The sequence below is a fragment of the Lissotriton helveticus genome, chromosome 2_1 (assembly GCF_964261635.1).
Source record: "Lissotriton helveticus chromosome 2_1, aLisHel1.1, whole genome shotgun sequence".
Classification (NCBI taxonomy): Eukaryota; Metazoa; Chordata; class Amphibia; order Caudata; family Salamandridae; genus Lissotriton; species Lissotriton helveticus.
The window spans coordinates 27,288,468-27,313,832 of NC_136059.1; positions in this window are offsets into that span (position 1 = coordinate 27,288,468).

Sequence of the window (25,365 nt, forward strand, 5' to 3'; positions counted from 1 at the left end):
ATAAGTGCCCGATTCGCCCTCTCAACAACAACGCCTGCCAAGATCTTGTCTGCCGGAAGCTGATCTAGAAGCTATGTCATGAGAAAACGATTCATGGAACCCTCCGGAAAACTGTCAAAGGAGAGATTGCGGTGCCTGCCGCGGGCCTCTGTATCCTCGGTGTGGGCAGCAAGCTCCTGGGAAATCACAGTCAATTTATTGACCTGCTGTTGAAGGGTCTGCGCTGTATTCTCCACTGAGGACACCCGCGTCTCGGCCTCAGTAATACGATTAACAGCCGTACGCAGGTTCAGTTGCAGAAATGAGACCTCTGTGCCCATTGCCTCAATCTTGGCCTCCAACATGTCCCTTGCATCAGTGATGGCCACTAGCAAGGCTGCATTATCAGGGCCAGGGCCAGGGGGAGGGCCCCTACTTGCATATGTTGCAAACTGATCAAGTGTGCTCTGTTTTGGTCCTGTGGTATGAGGTTTATCCTTCCCCATTGTTGGTGTCTTTAGTGGACTGTGCCAGAAGTTTCTGCTCCCTCCCACTCCAGCGATATATGTAGAAGCACTAATCTACCACTTTAGGGACTCTCCAGGGGGCACCCCATGGATGGTCCTCACGGATTCTGTCCCCCCCAGACCGCAAGCCTCACTGGAACTAATCCAGCCTATTCTACAACCAGCAGCTAACAGCCAAGTGGGTCCCTCTAGAGGAACCAAGCTCGCCGGACCACCATCACGCAAAGCGGCCCAAAGCCCTTACAACTAGATGCAGCGCTGTTACCAGCAGCTTGGCAGGCTGGGTATAGTGAATCACCAGGTCCAAGTGTCACCACACAGGGGTTATCCCCCTTAGCCAACCCCCATCACAGGGCACAAATCGACGATGTAGGGTAAATGCCCGGGCTAAGGGCACACAGCCTTTCACAAGGCCTCAGCAGTAACCAAAATGGCGGCTATGGCATAGATGTGATACCGGGCCCAGGTACGTACTCTAGGGCATCCGCTGCATCTAGGATAGCAGGCAGGCTCCTCGTCATGCTCCAATGTGTCTAACACCCCCCGCATGGTCACACAGCGGACCAACATCCGCACCCCAGTGACCAGTGTCTGGGGAGTACGCCCTCCCAGAGGGAGATTGTGACCTATGGCACCAGTGAGGCCCAACAAATGTGTCTCAGAGTGCCTGCACCCCCTGCCCCAAGCTCCACAGCAGTTGGTCTCCTACACCGAACCAGCGCCTTGGCTGGGACAAGCCCCACAATGACGGCGGTGAGCAAACCAGGCCCACGAGGCCTCCCCGCAGCTCACGCCCTGCCCGGTGACCAGAACCGCCATCAGTAAAGGCCCAGGGGGCGAGGAGGTGCAACCACCTGCCACCCCCACTGAACCCCCCAGCACCCCCTCTCACCTCGACCAAGGTAGTCTACCTGCCCTACCTCAACCCCAAACAATATTGCAGCCCCACAGGAGCAGGCAGCCAGCATGGGGACGCCGAGCTCAGGCCATAGTGTGCTCCTCTTGGCCTCCGCTTTCGCCTGCAGTTTGCCAGTTTACAGCTTTTCCTGGCTCCGTGGGAGCACCAGATTCACTTCCATCCTGTTAGCTAAGGATTTGCTGCACACAAGTCAGGATGGGCAGGATAAACGTCGGATTATGGTGGTGGCCGCACTGAGCTTATTCAAGCTGCGTCCGCCATGATTGCTGGCTAAGCCCCTCCTGTTCATTTTTAATTTCGATTTGAACTGGAAGGATCACTCTTTGTGTCTGCTGCATCATATATCATTGGATATGAGGACTTATTAATTTGAGTTTCACAAGTAAGTGGAAAATTGGTGTTATTTGTTTGACTGGGGCATTGCACCGAAATTTCTTTTTACTTTTCATCAGTTTTTTTTACAATTTATTGGGGTGGGTGGCCTGTAGTTTCAATAGGGGCCTAGTTTCTTTGTAGGTAATTTTTCTTCTTTTCTAAAGGGAACATGTTGCACATTTTACTACATTTTCTCCAACTTTTGAAATCAATTTGCAACATTTATTTAGTTCACTAGCCCAGTACTCTGCCAATAGTCCTTTCAGCCAGTAGGCCCAGAGCTACTCATGGGTGCATGTAACAACTGTTTCTGTGGTGTCTGTTGAATTTAAACATCATTTACGACATGGATTACACTAGATTGAAATGCAAATTTTTTTGGGGGGGTATTTCACTTTTTTATGTGTGTTAAATATATGCCTTTGTTGGATGTATGTGGTTGTTTTGTAAACCTTTGCTAGCCCTGTGGATTTTTATTTTTGGCATTGTTGAGTTAAAGCTGTATTGTTAGCATGCCTCCTTTGTATCGCCAGTGTGTGACCTTGTTTGTAATAGTGGGTCGGCATTTGCCTTGGCTAAGCCTCCAGGGGCCATTTTGTAATGCCTGTGTCCATATGGGCCTCCTTGAATTAATTGTTTTTCAGGCCTCCTGCTGTTATTGTTGTGAGTGACCATGTGGCACTGGCTGGTGGCTATTTTGGGGTGGTTGCTGCTGTGTTTTTGCCATAGACCTGCATGTCTTCTTTCCTTTGTTCCTCTTGGCTTATTGCTTCTTGTTGTGGTAGCCTGGCCATGTAGCTGGCAGTCATTTTGTGAAGGCAGCCAGTGTGCTTTTGCAATAGGACTGCATTGCCTGTCTTCCCTTTCCTGTTGTTTTGGCCTGGCCATGTGGCTGTCAGCCACTTTATGAAGGCAGCCAGTGTGCTTTTTCTATAGACCTGCATTATCTATCTTCCCTTTCTTGTTGTTGTGGCCTAGCCATGTGGCTAGCAGTCATTTTGTGAAAGGGTAGCCAGTGTGCTTCTGCATGAAGATGCAAGCCTCCTTTGTGGTGGCCATGCCTTCTTGCTGGTTGTTGTTTTGCATGGATTTTTTTCTTCTTTTATCCAGCAAAAAATGTAGCACAGTTCAATAAATGTCCTAATACATTTGCAGTATTATTGTTTTGAATTGATTCACTCTGTGGCCTAGTCTGCCAATGGGTTTTCCACTATTAGACCCAGAGATACTCATGGGTGCATGAAACAACTGTTTTTGTGGTGTCTGTTGAATTTAAATATCAGTTAGGGCATGGATAGCTTTGATTGAAATGTACATATGTTTGTTTCTGGGGTATTTCACTTTTTCATGCCTGTTGAATACATGCCTTTGTTGGATGTGTGTGGTTGTAACTTGCAAACCCTTTTAATCCTTGGAAATTTTCATTTTTGGCATTGCTGCATTAAAGCTGTGTTTTTTAGCATGCCTCCTTTGTCTGACAAGTGTGTGAGTGTGTTTGTAAAACTGGGCCAGCATTTGCCTTGGCTGAGCCTCCCCATGTGGCCAGCGATAATTGTGTAATGTGTATGTCAAACTCCATATAGGCCTGCATGAGTTCATTGTTTTCCTGGTCTCCTGCTAGCTTGTTGTTGTTGTGACTTCTGAGTGATCATGTGGCTGGTGGGCATTTTGTTGTAGCAGTTAGTGTGCTTTACTGCTTTTTACATGGGCCTGCATGTCTTTCCTTGTTCCTCTTAGCTTGCTTCCATCAATTGTCATCTGCATTTCTGCATATCCTACCCTAAAAAGTTGCAAATATTGATGGAATACGGACTTTGATTGGGCAAGGGCAGGGGAGTTGTCATCACCTCATGCTGACATATTCTTCTTAATTATCTTCCTCTTGTCTTACAAACATTCCCCCTTATCTCATTCATGATTTAATTCTATTTTATTCCCATATCTATAATGTTGCAAATCAAATAACAATTTTTAAATTTGGTTCCACAGGTGAGAATCATTTTTCACATGTCTCTTGTCCTTGAGCATTGGCAGCCGTACAGCCACACGTTCATTGGGTCACATCATGACTTCACTGCGCATGCTTAGCTTGCCTCCATCTTGCAGCCATCTTTCTTTTATTATGCGTGACAGTGGGCCCATACGTACACTATTAATAAAGGAATCATAAACTAATGTTAATTTTTCGAACACATGATTCTCATGGTTCACCACCCACTTCTACCCTATCCCATGTTATTATTTCGTCCAATAAACAAAAGCATTAGCAGCAATAGCTCTTTTTAATTTCATGCATGAATATGTGGGGCATGCAGTGCCTCAAGACATCATGCTAGTAGTTATTGCGCATGCGTGAGAGTTTTCCCTCTCAAAACGGGTTAGTCATGTTACTATCTATGCATTCCTAGTTTGCATATGCGAAAAAGCATTTTACAGTTTAAAACGGGTTTTAGTTGTGCTGCATTTTATTCTTTGTTACTTCAGCATGCATAAAGCTCTCTTCCCATATGTAAATGTTGTGCTTGTATATTAATTTTGTTTTCTTTACTATTTCCACTGATTAATACTGCTAATGAGGGATTGGTCGGAGCAAGTTTTGTTTTCTTGAATCCTTGCTCCATCAATCCCCCCTCTGATGCCATTTTAGAGCCATCATAAAATACACATCATTACCAAGAACCAACTTTATCTAATCTTGGTATCTACGTTATTTCTATCCATCCTCCATTTTCTCTTTCATGTTCATCTTCTTCATTTTGTTACATAGATTTTCTTTCATTTCTTCTAACTCAATCTCGTCCCTTTTTCTCTTTCTTCCCATCTTTTTATTCTTAGTTTCAATCATCAATCTTGTTCTCTATTTTCCCTCACAACACCTATAAGTCATTGCCACCTGTTTCAATTTTATCCTTCAGTGGTTGCTAAAGAACTTTTATTTCTCTTGCTGCTATTTTTTTGCACTTTGCACTTTGTCATTTACCTGTTGGCCGCATTTCCTTTATCTCCTGTCTCCACCTCCCCGGTCTGACGCGGTCAGACGCGGCTTGGCAGTTTGTTCAGAGGGAGGCGGACACACCCCCCTGCTGCCTCCTACTTCCGGCCTGGTGGGTGGAGCTTGGGCATTCTTCCCACGACGGCCAGATTTTTTAGTCAATGCTGGGGCGGATGCGCCTGCGCCAGAGGCGTGCCAAAGGCAAGCCCGTCTGTACCCGTCTGCGCCAGTATGGGACACAGGGCATGTCACCTTTCCCAAAAATACACATACTCTGCAGCTAGTCAAGATCACTTACTGCAAAAATTACAGTCCATAGGGCTTTTCAACTCCAAACCCCTGACTACTGTCGATATCCAACGCCCGGAGTCGTTAGATGTCACCCCCATCAGGCACAGACAGAGGCCTGGTAAAAGACCTCAATATCATGTACCTCAATACTCGCTCTATGGTTAAACACCAGTTAGAAATTGTTAATACCCTAGATACATACGCACCGGACTGCCTGCTACTAACTGAGACCTGGCTCACAGAGGAGTCATCCCCTGACATCCTGGCATCCCTCCCCAACAACTATTATATCCTACGTACAGACAGGCCGTTAGGGAAGAGAGGGGGAGGAGTGGCTGCAATTATTAAAACAAGAACTTTCCGCCTCTGCCCTTCCCCACCTGGAAATGCCGTCAGTAGACTATCTTGTAATTAAATTCACTCTACATGGTAGCACGCTGATCTTTGTGATATTATACAGACCCCCCGCAACAATGCCTGACTTTCCGAAGACCCTTGCTAACTACACTGCGTCTTTGATCACTTACTATGACAAAGTAATAATTATCGGTGACCTGAACTACTGGGCCAATGAGACTGACAAGGGAAAATCTTCCGGGGAGCTCTCTCAATCCATTGCCTGTCTAAACCTTATTCAACACCTTGATACCCCCACGCACATTAAGGGCCACACCCTTGATAAAGTATGGTCTATTAATGTCAACCTGACTAACCTGGCAGTACACCCTGCGCTCGGTCTTATCACTATATCGTCAGTTTTCATCTGCTTGCTCTGCCGTTGAATTCCAACCCCTCCCACTCAAAAAGCACATTTAGAAACTGGAATTGGGTTGAGCTGAATAAACTATCAGGAACTCTGTCTAGGGAGCAGCCGGTATCAAAAGGTAATCCTGATAACTGGGAGAGTGAGATTGCCAACTGGCAAAGGAAGGCCTTCAATATCCATGCACCCTTACAGACCAAAACCTACCGCACTAGGCAGAATGAAGCCGCCAAATGGTTTAATAAAGATCTAAAAACATTAAACTCCAAGCCGAGCGGAAGTGGAGGAAAACCTACAAAGCGCAAGATAAGCGCAAGATAAATTTGAATATACCACCAATCTTCATCAGTATAAGGTGGCTATACTAGAGGCTAAGAGAGCCTTCGTTACAAACAGGGTACTCGACTCCGATAATGGTTCAAACGAAATCTTCAAGATAGTAAAAGGACTATCTAATCCCAGCCGTGTGACCCCTTCCTTTGTGCCTAGTCAGGGACTTTACAATGACCTGAACTCCTTTTTCTTGGATAAAATAAAGAAAATTCAAAATTCCATTGCACCCACCAACAGTGGCTCCCGAAACAACAAGGATATTCCCAATCCTTGTGTTCTCAACTCCCCTTCCCTGATGGACAAGAAATGTTTCCTGGACCTCGTAGTTAAGATCAACTCAGGCTCACCTAAGGAGGACTGTCCCATCTACGTCTCAAAAGCAATCTATCGGTCCTTCCCTGATATCTTTCCTAAATTTCTGAACCACTCACTTCCCCTTGGCAATGTTCCACTTGCCTTTAAAGAAGCAGTGGTTATTCCACTTCAGAGAAAGCAAGGCATAGACCCCAATAAATTGGAGAACTATAGACCCATTTCTCTCCTCCCATTCCCGGCGAAAGTGCTGGAGACCCATGTGGCTACTTGCCTTAGCTCTTTTCTGGAAACTACTAAATTCTTGGACAACCATCAGGCAGGTTTCTGTCCCGCACATTCCACAGAAGCAGTGATTCTATCAGTACTGGACGACCTTTAGGGACAGGCTGACATGGGTCAAACTCAGGCCCTGATCCTCCTTGACCTGTCTGCGGCATTTGACACCGTGAACCACAAAATTTTGTTGGAGCGCATTGCCACAGCAGGTCTCGGGGGCTCTGCACTAGCCTGGTTCAGCTCATTTTTGGAAGCCCGTAACAGTCAGTGTGGCTATCACCCTTCAAATCTAGAATGGTAGACCTGAACTGTGGCATTCCTTAGGGCTCCTCCCTTTTGCCAATTCTGTTTAATATCTATATTTGCCCCCTGATCTCAGGTCTACATCAGATGGGTGTAAAAATCTTCAACTACGCAGACCAATGACTACTCTGCAGAATCTAAGGACTTCATCAAGAGGTCTATGCTGTATGTCAAAACATGGATGACTGAAAATCAACTAAAGTTGTACTCAGAAAAAAACGAGATCATTGTCCCCCACAGTAAACCTGACTGTTGGACTTCCTACTATTGGCACCCAGATCTAGGTGAGGCACCCACCCCTAAATCTGCTATAAAAAGTCTTGGTCTTCATATTGATGCTGACCTCGCTATGAGCACCCAAATAGGCTCAGTGAGATCGGCATGCTTTGTCCAATTGCGCAAATCAGAAGTTTTTTTAGTAAGGAGGCCATCACCCAAATCGCTATAGCCTAAATCCTTTCTAAAATTGATGATGGGAATGTCCTCTACATTGGACTCCCACAATTCCAGAGACATCGCTCACAGATGATTCAAAATCAAGCGGCAAGGATAATCTATTTTAAGGACAGGCAATGCCATATCACTCCCGTGCTTAGAGACCTCCACTGGCTCCCAGTGGAGCAACAAGCCTTGTTCAAAGCTGATTGTACACTCTTCAAAGCTATTCAAGATACCGGCCCAAGATTCATTGTCTCTCTGATCAATAAACATCTACCCAAGCAGACTTTGAGATCCTCGCACCAGAACCTCCTGATGGTGCCCAGAATCCATAGCAAATGCATCTGCGGGACTATGTTTTCTTTCTTGGGTCCCATGATATGGAATGCTTTCCCTGCTTCCCTCAGGCTTAAGGGAGACTATCTGTGGTTCAGAAAACTGCTAAAGACCTGGCTCTTCACCATGGCCTACAATTAGCTGTCTCGGGCTTAAAGCTGCATTCATTTACTCACTGTCACAGTGCCAAGGAACCTGTTGGTTTACGTGCGCAATATAAATCCCTATGTAACATAACATAACATAAGATAACATTATTATCATCAAAATTACCAATGCTATTGAAATTACAGGGGTTAATATTTTCCTTAATAGACTACTCCCGAAAGTGGAAAACCAGCTACCTATAGTGGAAATACTTTTACTCAGTCTTACCCTGACACCTTCAACCTCGAGTTGGGTCAAATCCTTATGAATCTTTGTAATATTCGTAATATATCCAGCAATACCTTTACTTTTGTCTCGGATATACGTACAACAGTCACATGCCACAGACTCCACCCTCTTTTGCCAATAAAATATCAAGTTCCAACAAGTTGCACAGCCATAAACTCAGTATGAATCCAATGAATTAAATTCAACCGTATTCATCTTCTTTTTATCCGTTTTTGATTTTTATCCATCTGATTCTTCATCCTTTTAAACTATTAATTCAATTTGTTTTATCCATACGCTTTCTGCTACAAGGAGATTCCACATATCATGATGTTTATTTTAAAAAAGAACCCAATGCATTTCGGGATAAAAAGATCCATTCGTCAGGGACATCTAAGAAGTGATACAAACAAAGTAATTATATTAATATTTAACCCAACATCATCCATATTGTGCATTTCAATAATCAACGTATATCTCGTGTTACCCCGAGGTATTCAAAAGGATAAACAGTATATGCCACATTATGTACACTTAATTCTGGTTTACCAAAAATACACTAAAATCACCAATTGAGCACCCGTATCTGCAGCTATGTTAATAGAAAAAAATGCATTATGCAACCCGTGCCTTTTGTGTAAGGCTATGTTCTCTTGTCTCCCACCCAGCATCTTTAATGACATTTGCCACTGACCATGACATGCATTTCTTTTTTTCTTCAAAACGAACCCCTTCCAAAACAGAAATTCCATAAACAAGCTCCTTCTCCAGTTACGACATGTTACTTTTTTGAGCGTACTGCAGTAAGAACATTGCATTTAACTGAATGTTTCATCTGCTGGTAAAAACCTGTTTTACCAACTTCCCGCCCTGCTAGATTAACATCAGGTGTTAAACTCACGTTCACCTCAAGCCAAACTTCAGTCTACTGCATATGCTATTACTGTGGTCCTACTCCTCCTATGCTATTACTGTGGTCCTACTCCTGTTGCTTAAGCAACTGCTTATCCCAACATGCATCTTGCCATACTAGACTAAAAGATGGATTACCATAATTTACATTCCGACTCCAAAATACTTAAACATAACTGCACCACCCAATGGCAAAATCACTCGACCATTAATTCCTCTCATTGATAAGTATGATGTGAATCTTAATGAATGGAAGCAATATAATTTCACAACACTTTTCGTGAGTATTCCTTTATCTCTCTTTCGCGTGTTTTTCTTTACTAATTAACTGTCTGTGTACTCCTTATGCACATATTTTCTCAAAATCAGGAACACAATTCCTGTGTTTTTGTCACTCTTGGTTGCTTACTCATGTCTCCAGTTCTTTTCACATATATTGAATTAAATGTTAAACCAAGCTCATCATTTTTTACTTGATAATTTGCAATGGGTGCAATCCCATCGAAAGGATCTCAACTGAATGTGGAAAATACACCTTTATGGGATGTCCCATCACAATCGATTCACTCTGTTCCAGACTCACACAAGTGGCAGCTACTGCTTTTAAGCAGCCAGGTAATGCCGCAGCCACTGGATGCAATGTAGCAGAAAAGTATGCTACTGGATTTCAGGAGAATCCGTGTCTCTGTATTACCACTGAAAGTGCACAACCTTCCCTTTCACAACAGAACAATGCAAACTTTTTCGTATAATCTGGCATTCTCAATGCTGGTGCTTGACACAAACAATCTCTCAATTTTATAAATGCTTCTTCACTTTCATCATCCCACTCAATGGGATACATCACATCTTTTTGTGTCATCCTTATTAAAGGTTTTGCAAGCAGTGAAATTACACTGATCCATTGACGACAGTATCCAACCACTCCTACATCATTCACACTTCTTTCTTAGTTTTATGTATTCTCATTTGTCAAATTACTTTTATTCTTTCTGGCAACACTTTCCTGACTCCTCTTTCTATCTTGTGTCCTAAAATTGAACTCCTTGTTGGCAAAACTGTAATTTTTCTGGTGACACCTTGTGTCCCCCTTCCGCTAAATGGTCCAGTAAAGCTATTGTGTCAATGAAACAACCCTCTCGGGTCTCTGAAGCCACCAATAGGCCATCAATATACTGAACCAAAACTGAATTTCCTGGCATAACCAAAGTTTCCCAAAACTTTTTCAGAATTTCAATGAAAATTGTGGAACTCGGCACCATGCCGAAACACGGTCTCCGAACCAGAATGCACAAAGATATTGGCTATCCAGATGCAATGGAATTGAAACGAATGCCTGGCACATATCAATCACAGTGTACCAATGGGCATCCCACGATATCTGATACAAAATCACTGTTGGACTTGGTACTACTGGACAACAGGGTACTACTACCGTATTAATTTTGCTCAAATCTTGCACTATTCTCTATTTTTCAGTAGGTTTTTTAAGTCCCATGACTGGCAAATTACAAGGACTCTCAATATTTCTTTTAGAATACTTTTTTCAATCATTTGATCAATTACTGGGGCAACTCCTTCCTTCACTTCAGGACTCATTCTGTATTGTGGTGTGTTTGGATATATCACACCTTCTTTCACCATGATTTTAATTTGGTATACCTTTGCCATTAGACCAATTTCTTTTCCTATAAAATCCACCACATCTGACTTCACTCTGCTTTTTAATTAACCAGGCAAATCGTTTTCGATAAGAAGCAAAAACAACTCATCCACTTCCATACTTTGTTTTCTAAACATCATTTTTAAAGCAACGTCCACATCAGGTGTTTGGAAAGCAACACCATAAGTCGTACAGAAGATGGTACAGTTCATCTTATATAACAAGTCCCTACCTAACAAATTCCCCGGACTTGAGTCGCATACTACAAACCGATGCATGTCTCTGAAATTTCCAATATTCACTTCTATTAGTTTTGTGACTGGGGTCTTTATTATTTTATTTGAGAATCCTACAACTTTGATAGGTTCTCCAAAGAGGGGTAGGTTTGGAATTTCTGCTGCTCTCACAGTTGAACGGATAGTGCCAGTATCCACTAGAAAACTGATGTCATTTCCTTTCACCTTTCCATCAACAAAAGGACATGACTGATCTATCTCAATCTAGGGAAGTCATTCGTAAAAGACAAAATATCCTCTCTACTCCATGGAACATGACATGTCCACCACCTGGAACTCCTCCCATGGGACACATCCTTTCATCCTTTTCTGCTTCCCTTAACAGGAATGTAGATGCTTCTTTTATAGCTGATTAATCCCTCTGTTGTGTCCTTCTACTTCTCCATCAATCTATGCCTCCCCATTTCTTCAAAATGTGAAATAATTCCTTTATTCTCAATCTCCTTCCTGACGCATTCAAACTTTTTAAGTCATTCTCAGTAAATTCTGATCTATTTGGTTTTGTAATATTTTTGATTTTTCCACATCTATTCCAAATTCTAAAGCTGCTTCCACTATCTTCTCATGAAGATTCTTTGCTCTCCAAGTTATACTATTGAACAAAAACATAAATTCTTCCTATCCATATAAACCTAATCTGTCTGGACTTATCGTACCAATAATCATTTCCTCCAAATCTACTCTCAACTTGCTTACATCTATAGTTTTTGGTTGACGTTTCTTCTTCTCCAGTCCTTTTGCCCATTCTCCGAGATCTTCGGGGGAATATCCAGTAGAATTCTCTGCCACTCAAGTGACAGTTGGTACTTTCTTCCTTGTATCTACAGGTACAATTCTTTTTGGGGTTTCAGTCACAGTCTCAAGATTTGGGAGATCTAATAATGAGACATTTGAATCACGTTCACTAATTTGATCTTCTAGCATCACTATTTACTTTCTAACACCATTCTGTGAGACTGCCACATTTTATGGTGTTGGTGTACCTTGTTTGTCACCATACAATGGAATGAATACTTGATAAGCGCACCGACAAATGTTAGTGCGTCCCTGTCGGCACACCGTATGGTTCGTATTGACTACAGACTCTGTAATAAATGGTTTGTCAATTTATTATGATTCATAAATTCAACAGTTCATTAGTCAATCAATTTGCTTCAAAAGTAGTTCATTTGAATATCAAGCCAAACTTCAGTCTACTGCATATGCTATTACTGTGGTCCTACTCCTCCTATGCTATTACTGTGGTCCTGTGGCTGTAGGGAAGGTGTCTTTTGAGTGGGTTCTGATGAAAGCTGGAAAAGTGAACGTCCACGTCGAGGAGCTTCAGGACCCCATTCCAAGACCGTTAACTTCAACGTTTGAAGTAAGTCACATCGCGAGCCTGCTCCTTAACTCGAACCCGCTCACGTTTGTTCCATCTACGCGAAGCCCATTACTAACCATTATTTTTTTCCTGCAGCGATATTTTAACTTGATCCTGTTATTCTACAAACACTGGTACGTGTCATATCTATCTAAACCACCAGTTTTTTTACTGTTTCGTGCCATCCACCGCCCCATTCATACCATCCAACACCTTTTTCCACACCCCCACACTCTACCCTCCGCTTCACTTAAAACGCACTTTTTTTGTTGCATGCCATTAAGCTTCATTAAGTTGTATGATGAACATCTTGACCCAGAGAGTCCGCCTTCCACCATTCAAGTCCGAGGCCACTGAAGTCATCTGTGGCGTACCCCAAGGGTCCTCACTCAGCCCCACCCTCTTCAATGTATACATGAGCCCCCTCACGGCCATCGCCCGCCAACACAACCTCAACATCATCTCTTACGCGGATGACACTCAACTAATCCTTTCTCTCACCAATGACCCCAGCACCGCCAAAACTAACCTACACGAAGGAATGAAAGAAGTTGCCGAATGGATGAAACACAGCCGTCTGAAACTGAACTCAGATAAAACAGAAGTCCTCATCTTAGGCACATCCCCCTCTGCATGGGATGACTCTTGGTGGCCGGAAGCCCTTGGAAAAGCACCCATCCCGACAGACCACGCACGGAACCTAGGCGTCATCCTGGATTCTTCTCTCTCAATGAACAGACAAGTCAGCGCCGTATCCTCATCCTGCTTCAACATTCTTCGCATGCTCAAAAAAACATTTCGCTGGATCCCCACCGAAACCAGGAAAACTGTCACCCATGCTCTGGTCACGAGCCGACTGGACTACGGAAACACCCTCTACGCAGGTACCACCGCTAAACTCCAGAAGAAACTCCAACGAATCCAAAACGCCTCACCCAGGATCATATTAGACATCCCACGCAACGAACACATCTCTGGTCACCTGAAAGACCTCCACTGGCTACCCGTCAATAAGAGAATCACTTTCCGACTGCTAACCCACGCACACAAATCACTCTACGACATCGGACCAGAATGCCTCAACTCTCGACTGTCCTTCTACACCCCCTCCCGCCAACTGCGTTCTTCCAGCCAAGCCCTCGCCACTGTACCTCGCATCAACAAGACCACCATGGGAGGCAGATCCTTCTCATACCTGGCTGCTAGAACATGGAACTCACTCCCCACTTACCTTCGCCTTACCCAAAACCACCTAGCATTCAGAAAGCAACTTAAAACATGGATATTTGACAAGTAATCCTCCTCCCCTTCCTAAGCGCCTTGAGACCCTCTGGGTATGTAGTGCGCTATATAAATTCTTTGACTTGACTTGACTTGACATTTATTCGCAATCAGTCTACATTGTATTATTTTTTTGTCTTTTCAGAGCTCCTTGAGAAAGGGCTACGCCCGAAATGCATTGGAGCATGTTTGCTCACGTTGATGAATATATATATCATTCAACCATCATGATTGATATTCAAATGAACTACTTTTGAAGCAAATTGATACACTAATGAACTGTTGAATTTATGAATCATAATAAATTGACAAACCATTTATTACGGAGTCTGTAGTCAATACGAACCATACGGTGTGCCGACAGGGACGCACTAACATTTGTCGGTGCGCTTATCAAGTATTCATTTCACCCAGCGTAGAAGGTCGGCTACGCACCCTAACCTCAATTTCAACCATCTCCTAAACTTTTGTACAAAACCAGCATCAACCCAGCGCAGTGCACCTGACCAATTTGTTTTTTGGACCATACAATGGAATAACAGAACCAATAGTCACTGGCACTGTCAGTGCTTCAGCATTTAGACCTAACTGATTTATTTTCTGAATTATGTCTTCTTTTGTTTTATGCAATGCATCCCTTTTCTTTTCTTGTAATGTTTGGGAGACCGTTGGATCATATCGAACCTGTGGAACCACTGGAACCAATGGAACCAATGGAGTTTCCATCATAGGGGCACTTGGATTTGTATCTGTGGCACTTTCTTGACAAGGAAGAGTTCTTTTGACTAGAATATCTTCCAACAACTCATCATCAGATACTTCACCCCCTACTCATGTCACTCCCTTCTTAATCTTCAGCCATTAATACTGGATATAAACCCTCCGCCACTACAGCCCTTCTCCATCTTTTCATTTGATCTCCACGAGTGGCAAATGGGTATCTGGTTAAAAATCCTCTATTAATTCTTCTACCTCCTCTGTATTTCTCTTTCAAATGCCTTGTCTTCCCATTCCTCCAAAGTATCATACTGTGTTAACCTAGGATTTGTTCTAATTAATTTTTCCTAATCCTCAAATTCTGAAGAATCCTCACATTAAACGTACCATGTTCTGGGAAAGCTAGAACACAATCAACTTTCATATATTCCACCTCAATTTTCAACCACACACATGTATGAAATCCACGTTCCATCATCATAAAAGAAGCAGGCGTGTTCGGAGGTGACATAAGAATTCCTTCCCTAGTTACTATACGCTTGTCTTTCTTAAAGAAATTCTTGATCTTATTATTCAGCTTCATTCTTCTGATTCTTGTAACTAACTAATTCAGTAGGTAAAATCCCAAAACTCTTCTGTATTTCACAAACCTTGTTCATTAACACTCGTTTTAGAGCAGCGTGACTCACACCAAACACCTCCAATTAGGTTTCACTATGTATCCTTTCGCTCACCCAATTGCCTACTGATCAATCAGAGCTTACAACACACCCACTTGTCTGAATACTGCCAGCGCAGCTCTTTGTGACGTCAGTATTGCTCCTACTACTGACTCTCCCTTTACAATATGGACTTTTCACACACCTGCTGTTTCAACCAATACTGTGCGGCTCTCGGTGACGTCAGTTTGACTCATGCTACTGACCCTCCCTTCACAAGTTAACACGACAATGTATTTTCTAACTTTTCTTTGAAATAATCTTTTAGTAACAATGTAAAACAGCACTACTCTGTCTGGGAGCCCCCGTCCTGCAGCCTGCCAAGCGTCCTCTGCTCGGGACAAGGGTCCCTGGAGCAGCCCCCCTGAGACCTGCAAGGCTCCATGGCTCCTGAGCAGTCCTCCCCCGGGTGGCTGAGCCCCAGGAGCGCCTGCGGGTCTTCCCATGCTGGAGGCCCAGCGTGGGGTCTCCGAGCCCTGGAGCCCTGCAGCCCCTGAGCCCTGCACCCACTAGCCCTGCAGCCCAAGAGCCCTGCTGCCCCCAAGCCCTGCAGTCCCTGAGCTTTGCATCCCGAGCCTTGCAGCCGCCTGAGCCATGCAGCCCCCGAGCCCTGAGTCCCTGAGCCCTGCAGCCCCAAGTCCTGCAGCCTCAGAGCCCTGCAGCTCCATACCCTGCAGCCCCCCATTCCTGCAAGGGCAGGTGGGAGCCCTCCTGAAAAGGCTCGGGGCAGGTAGAATGGCGGTATTTAAGTGCAGGCCATCTGGTCGCACCTCTCTCCTCGGACATCTGGTCGCCTGCAATGCTTTCCAATTGGGCGACCAGATGGCCGGGCCGGCCTAGAAGTACCGATGAGGGTTCATTTGCCTCCCGGATCCCACCCAGGGTTCCAGGAGGCCGGGCATGTTCGCGCCTATGGTGCCCTGAGACTCGCGGTACGCACAGATTCCCAGAAAGCGAGGTAGCCTTCCTCCAGATTACTAGGGGCAGGGTATGCCGGGACACCCCTCCTGGGCTGGCAGTTCTATGCCGAGGACCAGATGGGCTATGGACAGGCAACACCTCCCTAGGCGTCCGGGGCTTCCTCCTCCAGCCCACGGCATGGAAAAGTGCCCGGGACGGGCTCCATTGTTCCTGGGCAGTCCTCCCCCAGGCGTCCGGACCCGAGAGCTCTGTGTCTGAGGCCCAGCCGGGTTCCCCGACCTCCTGGGAAGCAAAGCCCCTGAGCCCTGCGTGGGCAGGCAGGAGCCCTACCGCAAAGGCTCCGGGTGGGCAGATGGGAGTCCTTTTGGCCCCGGCAATCTGGTTGCACCTCTCCCCTCGGCCATCTGGTCACACGCAATGATTTCCAATGTGGCGACCAGATGGCTGGGCTGGCCTGGAAGTCCCGATGAAGACTCATTTGCCTCCTGGATCCTTTCCAGGGCTCCAGGAGGTTGGGCACGTTCGCCCTGGGTCCCGCCCTGGGCCTGCAGCCTGGTAGACTGCCCTAGATGGGGTCAGGTGGGCCTGGTGAGCCTCCCCCTGATGGGCTGGGTCCAGGGTCCCTGGGGATGGCAGCCTCCCCACCCCAGGATCCGTTTTGCTGCAAGGCAGGGTGCCCGATCGAGGTCGCATGGGCCCGGGGAGGCTTCTCCTTCGCCTCTGGGAGCCCTGGCTAGATACAGGGGCCCACCATGCCCTGGGTCGGGTGTTCCGGGGCTGTGCCCCGTCCCCCGTCCACCGGCCTGCCGCTATGCCAAAGGCCCAGGACGGGGTTCCGTTGTGCACGGGGAGCCTCCCCTTGCTTGGCTGGGATAAGGCGTGCCGGCCGGTGCCCCTGAGGGCCCCGGGGACAGCGACCTCCCCACCCCGGGCTCAGTCCTTGATCTTGCCGCATGGCAGGGTGCTGGCGACGAGGTCCAGAGTAGTGGTGGGCAGCACATTTGTTTCGCTTGAGGAAAGTGTGAAATTCCGGCATTTTCTCGTTCTGCGCGGAACGCAAAAATGACAAAACTTCCTCGATCCGCAGCAGAACGGAATTTGTCGCCCACCCCTACCTCAACCCCCTGCAGCTGCTTTCAATTAAATCTGACACATGTTTATGTAATGACTCACGGCTTAGCGCGAACCACCTATGCTTGTTCAATGACTAAGGCATCTCATTATGTGCCGCTGTCATCAGACTCATGGCTCTAATAAGTATTTCAGCGAGGTAGCGTGATTTGATTTTTGGCGTAGTTTATACTTCAAACTCCCCTTTCGCACAGGGACAGTAGCCTCAACACCCAATGCTTTCCTATGGGGTGACCAGATGGCCGGGCTTCCCTGGAAGTCTAGATGAGGGTCCATTTGCCTCCCCGATCCCAGCGAGGGCTCAAGGAGGTCGGGTACTTTTGCACCTTGGGTCCTCCCTGTCACCTCATGTGCACGGATTGCAAGAAAGGGGAGTAATTTTCCTCTGGAATATTAGGGAGAGTGTCGGTTAGACCTCCTTGAGGTCCGGCGATTCTGAAACAGGAAAAGGCAGAACCCGGGCCTGCCCACTGGAGCCCCCAGGGGCCCGGGTATGCACCTACCTCTGAGCCCCTTGCAGATGGTCCTTTTTCTTGAGTTTGCTCCGGCAGACCTACGTGAGCTCCAGCGATGCTGAGATGGGGAAGGCAGCACCCAGACCCGCCTGCCGTGGCCCCCGGGGGCCTGGGTATGCACCTGCCTCTCAGCCCCTTCCTGATGGTCCTTTTTCTCAGAGTTTGCTTAGTTGGACCCCCGGGAGGTCCGGCGATGCTGAGTAAGGGTGGGCGTAAAATCCGTTTCGCGGGCGAATTTGCGGATTTTCCTCAATTTCGCGATCCGCGAATCTCGCGAAATTGCGGTAAAATCCGCGAATCAGCGGGGACGAATTTTCAGCCAAGTAAGGGTTACAGCAGCAGGTGCAAAAGTTGAACCTAATTTCTTTGTAACCTTTTACAAAAGGGTTACAAAGAAACTTCAACTTGGGCACCTGCTGCTTAGTGCTTCCCGGCGCCTCGTTGCCTACTTGCAACTATTCTCTGACCCTGCTCTGACCCTTGAAGCAGGGTCAGAGAATAGTTACAAGTAGGAAACAAGCCAACTGTCCCAGGAATTAAACCTCATCAGGAAGCACTTACAGATATAAAAACTAAGGAAAAAGGGAGAGGATGGTAAATACACCCATTTTGAGTTGTCAGGAGGGGTTAAACTAAAAGAGACCTTTACAGCACAATTTTCATATGCATTTTGCTAAAAATAAAAAGCTGTATGTTCTGTAGGGGCAACTCAGGAATCTGGCCCTTCAGAGATCCGGCCTCTCTTTCTTTCTCTCGTTCTCTCTCTCCCTCTCTTTCTCTCTCTTTCTCTCTATCTATCTCTCTCTGCCTCTCCTTTCTTGCTCTATTTATCTCTTTCTCTCTCTCTTTCAAGTTCTTCCTCTTTCTCTGCTTATCTCTTTCTTTCTCCGTTGTTCTCTCTCTCTCTTTCTCTCTTTCTTGCTCTCTCTTTCTCTCTCTTTCTTTCCCTCTCACTCTCCCTCTTTCTCTCTCTCTTTCTCTTTCTCTCTCTCATTCTCTCTCTCTCCCTCTCTGTGTGTCTCTCTCTCTCTTTCTCTCTCTCTTTCCATGTCTCTCTCTCTCTTTCTCTCTCTCTTTCCATGTCTCTCTCTCTCTTTCTCTCTCTCTTTCCATGTCTCTCTCTCTCTCTTTCTCTCTCTCATTCCATGTCTCTCTCTCTCTCTTTCTCTCTCTCTTTCCATGTCTCTCTCTCTCTTTCTCTCGCTCTTTCCATGTCTCTCTCTCTCTCTTTCTCTCTCTCTTTCCATGTCTCTCTCTCTTTTTCTCTCTCTCTTTCCATGTCTCTCTCTCTCTTTCTCTCTCTCTTTCCATGTCTCTCTCTCTCTTTCTCTCGCTCTTTCCATGTCTCTCTCTCTCTCTCTTTCTCTTGCTCTTTTGCTGTCTCTCTCTCTCTCTCTCTCTTGCTCTTTCGCTGTCTCTCTCTCTCTCTTGCTCTTTCGCTGTCTCTCTCTCTCTCTTGCTCTTTCGCTGTCTCTCTCTCTCTCTCTTGCTCTTTCGCTCTCTCGCTTGCTCTCTCTCTCTCTCTCTTTCTCTCTTTCTCTCTCTCTTTCTCTCTCTCTTTCTCTCTCTCTCTCTTTCTTTCTTTCTTTCTTTCTTTCTTTCTTTCTTTCTTTCTTTCTTTCTTTCTTTCTTTCTTTCTTTCTCTCCCCTCTCTCTCTTACTCTCTCTTTCTCTTTCTCTCCCTCTCTTTCCCACTCTCCGTTTCACTTTCACTTTCTTGCTCATTCTCTGTCTGTCTCTCTCTTTCTGTCTTTCTCTCTCTCTTTTCTTTCTTTCTTCTTTCTTTCTTTCGTTCTTTCTTTCTTTCTTTCACTCTTTCTCTCGCTCCCTCTCTCTCTCTCTATCTCTCTCTCTTTCTCTTCTTTGAAACATTGCAACGATCTCGTAGTGAGGTGTGGCTCACTGGTTAGAGGCGGCAGACCTGTAAGCAGAGAACGGCCCGGCACCAGGGTTCGATTCCCGACGCGGCCGGGTCTTGGACCAGGGTCAACGGACTCGATAATTCTCGCCTCAGTGCCTACTCTCACCAGGGAACACACTCGGTAACTCTGGGCATTAAGCTTGCCTCATCTCTACAACGGCCCCCCACAGACGCCGGGGATGCCTGGTTTCACCTTGGAGATACCCAGCAAAGGACCATCTCACAGGGAAAACCAGGACGGGTTCCCCAGCGGTCTACAGCGCCAGGACACTCGGGTAGAGTAACAGTGCGCTTTACAAGTATCCCACATTTACAGATGACAAAGTACAAACAAGCATTTGCAATGCAATAGGTCTCGCATGTTTTGTATTTACGTGACTTAGCTGTATTGATATTACAAACTACAATGGCTTTTAATTTTTAAATAATTAATACTTAAATAAAAGTGATTTTAATTTATAATGGCAATAGCTTAAACTTTTGTAAATAACTTTTGTGAAGATTATGTTCAGTGTATTTTATTGTGACGAAAATCCAAGAACAGAAGTGAAATATTAACATCTTTTTGTGACATTTGTAATAAAGTTTGAAACATTGAGAGAACATATTTGAACCAGTTGTTGTTGAATGGTTGAACAGATTGATGCTGGGGTGGTGCTGAGTGGTGCTGTGGTGGTGCTGAGTGGGGCTGCGGTGGTGCTGAGTGGTGCTGTGGTGATGCTGAGTGGTGCTGTGGTGGTGCTGAGTGATACTTGGATGGTGTTGAGTGATGCTGTGGTGGTGCTGAGTGATGCTGTGGTGGTGCTGAGCGGTGCTGTGGTGGTGATGAGTGATAATGTGGTGTTGCTGAGTGATGCTGTGGTGGTGCTGAGTGATGCTGTGGTGACACTGAGTGGTGCTGTGGTGGTGCTGACTGGTGCTGTGGTGGTGCTGAGTGATGCTGTGGTAGTGCTGAGTGATGCTGTGGTGGTGATGAGTGGTGCTGTGGTGGTGCTGAGTGATAATGTGGTGGCACTCAGTGATGCTGTGAAGGCGCTGAGTGATGCTGTGGTGGCGCTGAGTGGTGCTGTGGTGGTGCTGAGTGGTGCTGTGGTGGTGCTGAGTGATGCTGTGGTGGTGCTGAGTGGTGCTGTGGCGGTGCTGATTGATGCTGTGGTGGTGCTGAGTGATGCTGTGGTGGTGCTGAGTGATGATGTCGTGGTGCTGAGTGATGCTGTGGTGGTGCTGAGTGATGCTGTGGTGGTGTTGAGTGGTGCTGTGGTGGTGCTGAGTGTTAATGTGGTGGTGCTGAGTGATAATGTGGTGGAGCTGAGTGATGCTGGGGTAGCGCTGAGTGATGGTTCGGGGATGCAGAGGGCAGAAAGGCACAAAAAGCAGTCTAACAAAGGGCAGAAGGGCAGAAAAACAATGGAAAAACGAGTCTAACAGAGGGCAGAAGGGCACAAAAAGCCAGTCTAACAGAGGACAGAAGGGCAGAAAAACAAGGGAAAAACGAATCTAACAGAGGGCAGAAGGGCACAAAAAACGAGTCTAACGGGGCAGAAAGGCACAAAAACAAGTCTAACAGAGGGCAGAAGGGCACAAAAAACGAGTCTAACTGAGGGCAGAAGGGTACAAAAACAATGGAATAACAGAGGGCAGAAGGGCACAAAAAAACGAGTCTAACAGGGGGCAGAATGAATCCCGCCCTGCATGTTTGTCCACGAAGATGCCACCTTTTTGTGCAATAGCTCTACTCAACTGGAGTACTTTCTACTGTCTAATCAGTAAGTGCTCCCTCGTTGGCTAAATGTATAGGGGCAGATTTACAATAACTGGCGCATCCCCAGGGATGCGCCAGTTATTGTGCGCCGCAGCTCCGCCACCCATATTGAGCCGCATTTACAATGCGGCACACCATGTGGCAAAAACAGCACAGATGCGTCATGCATCTGTGCCGTAAAAGCAGCGCATTGCTGGAGCTGCGTCGCGCTTGCGACGCAGCTCCAGCAATGCTCTGGGGGTGCCCTATCTCCCCAATGCTGCATCAAGCCTTGCGCCTGCTTTAAGCAGGCGAAGGGTTTTGACGCAGCATTGGCCTAAAAGTGACTGAGTGAAATCTTGTAGATTTCACTCAGCCACTTTTAAAAGGCTGAGTCGGAACGGCTCCTGATGGCGCAGGGCTTTACAACGTGACGCATCTCACAGAGAGATGCGTCAGGTTGTTAATACCCAGCACCATGGCGCATCTTTTGTGCTGCCGCTGCGTCACAAAAGGTCTTGGTAGAGGGTGGCAGTGGTGAACCAGAGGGTGGCAGTGATGAACCAGAGGGTGACAGTGATGAACCAGAGGGTGGCAGGGGTAAACCAGAGGGTGACAATGCTGAACCAGAGGGTGGCAGTGCTGAACCAGAGGGTGGCAGGGGTGAACCAGGGGATGGCAGGGGTGAATCAGAGGGTGACAGTGCTGAACCAGAGGGTGGCAGTGCTGAACCAGAGGGTGGCAGGGATGAACCAGAGGGTGGCAGGGGTGAACCAGAGGGTGGCAGTGATGAACCAAATGGTGGCAGGGGTGAACCAGAGGGTGGCAGTGGGGCACCAGAGGGTGGCATGGGTGAACCAGAGGGTGGCAGTGGTGAACCAGAGAGTGGCAGTGGTGAACCAGAGGGTGGCAGTGCTGAACCAGAGGGTGACAGTGGTTAACCAGAGTGTGGCAGTGGTGAACCAGAGGTGCTGTGATGAACCGGAGGGTGGCAGTTGTGAACCAGAGGGTGGCAGTGGTGAACCATAGGGTGACAGTGCTGAACCAGAGGGTGGCAGGGGTGAACCAGAGGGTGCTGTGATGAACCAGAGGGTGGCAGTGGTGAACCAGAGGGTGGCAGGGGTGAACCAGAGGGTGGCAGGGGTGAACCAGAGGGTGGCAGTGGGGAACCAGAGGGTGGCATGGGTGAACCAGAGGGTGGCAGTGGTGAACCAGAGAATGGCAGTGGTGAACCAGAGGGTGGCAGTGCTGAACCAGAGGGTGACAGTGGTGAACCAGAGGGTGACAGTGGTGAACCAGAGGGTTACAGTGGTTAACCAGAGGGTGGCAGTGGTGAACCAGAGGTGCTGTGATGAACCAGAGGGTGGCAGTCGTGAACCAGAGGGTGGCAGTGGTGAACCAGAGGGTGGCTGTGGTGAACCAGAGGATGGCAGGGGTGAATCAGAGGGTGGCAGTGGTGAACCAGAGGGTGGCAGTGCTGAACCAGAGGTTGACATTGGTTAACCAGAGCGTGGCAGTAGTGAACCAGAGGTGCTGTGATGAACCAGAGGGTGGCAGTCGTGAACCAGAGGGTGGCAGTGGTGAACCAGAGGGTGACTGTGCTGAACCAGAGGGTGGCAGGGGTGAACCAGAGAGTGGCAGCGCTGAACCAGAGGGTGGCAGTGGTGAACCAGAGGGTGGCAGGGGTGAACCAGAGGGTGGCAGGGGTGAATCAGAGGGTGGCAGTGCTGAACCAGAGGGTGGCAGTGCTGAACCAGAGGGTGGCAGTGGTGAACCAGAGATTGGCAGGGGTGAACCAGAAGGTGGCAGGGTGAACCAGAGGGTGGCAGTGGGGAACCAGAGGGTGGCATGGGTGAACCAGAGTGTGGCAGTGGTGAACCAGAGAATGGCAGTGGTAAACCAGAGGGTTGCAGTGCTGAACCAGAGGGCGACAGTGGCTAACCAGAGGGTGGCAGTGGTGAACCAGAGGTGCTGTGATGAACCAGAGGGTGGGAGTCATGAACCAGAGGGTGGCAGTGGTGAATCAGAGGGTGACAGTGCTGAACCAGAGGGTGCTGTGATGTGCCAGAGGGTGGCAGTGGTGAACCAGAGGGTGGCAGGGGTGAACCAGAGGGTGGCAGTGGTGAATTAGAGGGTGGCAGTGCTGAACCTTAGGGTGACAGTGGTTAACCAGAGGGTAACAGTGGTGAACCAGAGGTGCTGTGATGAACCAGAGGGTGGCAGTCGTAAACCAGAGGGTGGCAGTGCTGAACCAGAGGGTGGCAGTGGTGAACCAGAGGGTGGCAGGAATGAACCAGAGGGTGGCAGGGGTGAACCAGAGGGTGGCAGTGGTGAACCAGAGGGTGGCAGTGGTGAACCAGAGGGTGGCAGGGGTGAACCAGAGGGTGGCAGTGGTGAACCAGAGAGTGGCAGGGGTGAACCAGAAGGTGGCAGGGGTGAACCAGAGGGTGGCAGTGGGGAACCAGAGGGTGGCAGTGGTGAACCAGAGGGTGGCAGGAATGAACCAGAGGGTGGCAGGGGTGGACCAGAGGGTGGCAGTGCTGAACCAGAGGGTGACAGTGGATAACCAGAGGGCAGCAGTGGTGAACCAGAGGTGCTGTGATGAACCGGAGGGTGGCAGTCGTGAACCAGAGGGTGGCAGTGGTGAACCAGAGGGTGACAGTGCTGAACCAGAGGGTGCTGTGATGAGCCAGAGGGTGGCAGTGGTGAACCAGAGGGTGGCAGGGGTGAACCAGAGGGTGGCAGTGGTGAACCAGAGGGTGGCAGTGCTGAACCTTAGGGTGACAGTGGTTAACCAGAGGGTAACAGTGGTGAACCAGAGGTGCTGTGATGAACCAGAGGGTGGCAGTCATAAACCAGAGGGTGGCAGTGCTGAACCAGAGGGTGGCAGTGGTGAACCAGAGGGTGGCAGTGGTGAACCAGAGGGTGGCAGGGGTGAACCAGAGGGTGGCAGGGGTGAATCAGAGGGTGGCAGTGATGAACCAGAGGGTGGCAGTGATGAACCAGAGGGTGGCAGTGGTGAACCAGAGGGTGCTGTGCCCATACACGACTGCATGGGTAACTTCGCCATGCAAGCGGCCCGCAAACACGCAAAAAACCCCGCAAACGCGCAAAAAAACAAAAATCCGCAAATTCGCACAAATTCGCGGATTTTGCGGATTGCGAATTCGTTTTCGCACGAATTTGCTGAACGCGAATTCGCAAATTTTGCCCATACCTAATGCTGAGACGGGGGAAGGCAGCACCTGGGCCAGCCTGCCGGGGCCCCCAGGGGCCAGGGTATGCACCAGGCTCTCCCCAGCCTGGCTAGTGTTCATAAGCTGGGACCGGGCCCGGGGTGTGAGATCCGTCCAGCAGGCCACGGGGTGTGTAAGGCCACCATCCTGCAAGCCATCGGATGGTCTGGGCGCTGGGGACAGGGGTCCACTGGGGACTGGACAGGCTTGTGCCGGCCAGGCTAGGGCTCAGAAGCTGGGACAGGCTCCAGGGCTTGAGCTCTGCCTGGTGGGCCCAGGGGTGTGGGAACCCCTATCCTGCATGCCAACCGAGGGTCCGGGCACTGGGGACGTGCTTTAGTACAAGAATTGTTAAACCAGCCCACCTTATTTTTCTTTTCCCCTTTAGGTTTAATGCATAGAGCTTCCTTTACAGATTTGGTTACAACCATAACATTATCTAAGATCTCCTGAGGTGTAGAGGAGTCATCCAAACAATGATTGATGGCTTTCAAAGAATTCTTAACAACTGCCTCGGTGATCCTAACCGGGTCAGCATATTCCCACTTGAGCGAGTAGCCGTTTTATCCATTCAAGACCAAATTTTCCTCACCGTGTGATCTCATATGATTGGTCTTTCCTCGCCCTGGCGGGAGCGAAAGAGGTTTAGAATTTGGAAAGTGATCTCTAAAAGCACAATCATGGGTTTTAAAATTCAAAATAAGGGGTGCCCCCTAGCTGGAGAAGA